Genomic DNA, 1448 nt, shown 5'->3' on the forward strand with positions numbered 1-1448 from the left:
GGCAATTTTTCTAGTAGGCAATTGGCTTGGAAAAGGTCAGGAATGGCCATACCCTCGGCAACAACATCAGCACATAAATGTTCATACTCATGAACTTGATCAAGGACAGGTTTCTCATCGCTCATAGAAAACTTCAACCAGAAACAGTAACCTCGGTATTTATAGAAGAATAAAACCAGAAAGTGGGTTAAAACGTGGTTATTAGTGGGAGGAGTTAATGGCACGTAATTAGAAAATAACGGCACATTAAGGGAGGAAATCAGGGGAAAAACGGTAACTTAATTACTGGCTAAAAACGGTCATAAAACTGACAGATTTTTGACCCAAAACTTTAGTTAAATTTATTCCCCAGGGCCCAAGGCTCGGGCAGGGGCGTGTGGTGACTCCACTCACCACATGCCCACTAAAAGTCCTTTTGTCAGACAACTCAATGGGTATAGAAAGTGTAATGTATATAAACCACTTACACTTCCTATTATTCTATCAATGTGGGACTCTTCACATTCTCTTTTGAAGCAACTCTTGAGTTTCCTTTAAAACACTTTTTATAATAAACTCCAACACATCTTCGTATAAAGGCGCTAAACATAATTTCATTTCCCCCGACAATCGTATACTCTATTTGCAAAATTTGTTCTAGTTCATAATAATAGTCTCTGTTCAACCAAAATATAAATGAATCATTTTACAATAGCTTAAATTTTGATTTCATAGATTATGCAAATGCAATGTCAGCCTATTTCCCTCCAATTGATCAGTAAAATAAGCTCAACAATAATTTCGACGAGACCTTCTACAAATATGTCTAGATAAAATTTCAGATTTTGTGAATTTGATTGGATGAGTATAAGACGCAAAGGATTCTATCTAAAAACTGGCTTTTGGTGATAGGATCCCTAATTTATTACAACAGGCAGACTTCGTGAAGTCCCCCCCATAACAAGTGCCAAAAACCTGAAATAGAGATCTAAATCTTGTGGAAGAAGTGGGACATTGAAAATCTTCCGTCACCGAGTTACTTGGAAAATGCCAAGAGATAAAATCTTCTTGTTTCAGCTTCTCTCTCCTTTGTTAGTTTGACTGGAGCAAAATAGTGTAACCTTTCTATAAACAATCGATTATATTGGTCAAATACCAATATGTGTGAACCATTTGCTGCACCTTAGCATTTCCAAAGCCTAGCATCTGACCAACTACTGTTTGCTTCCCTTAAATCGTGTTGCCCATTAATTTGTTCAACAAATATTGATTTTATTTTTTCTTTTTCTTGTCAAAGCTTAAGCTCATATATGAGGAACAGAATCATCAAAGCATACTTTTCTTTTCCCTAAAAAAAAAAACATACTTTTTTTTTCTTCTCTAATTTCATTATGTCCGCGACAACCTTAACCCTTATACGGCAAAAAAGAAAGAGAACCACCATAGTGGCTAAAGTTAGAGCCAGTCAC

This window comes from Beta vulgaris, chromosome 1, assembly GCF_026745355.1.
Source record: "Beta vulgaris subsp. vulgaris cultivar EL10 chromosome 1, EL10.2, whole genome shotgun sequence".
Classification (NCBI taxonomy): domain Eukaryota; kingdom Viridiplantae; phylum Streptophyta; class Magnoliopsida; order Caryophyllales; family Amaranthaceae; genus Beta; species Beta vulgaris.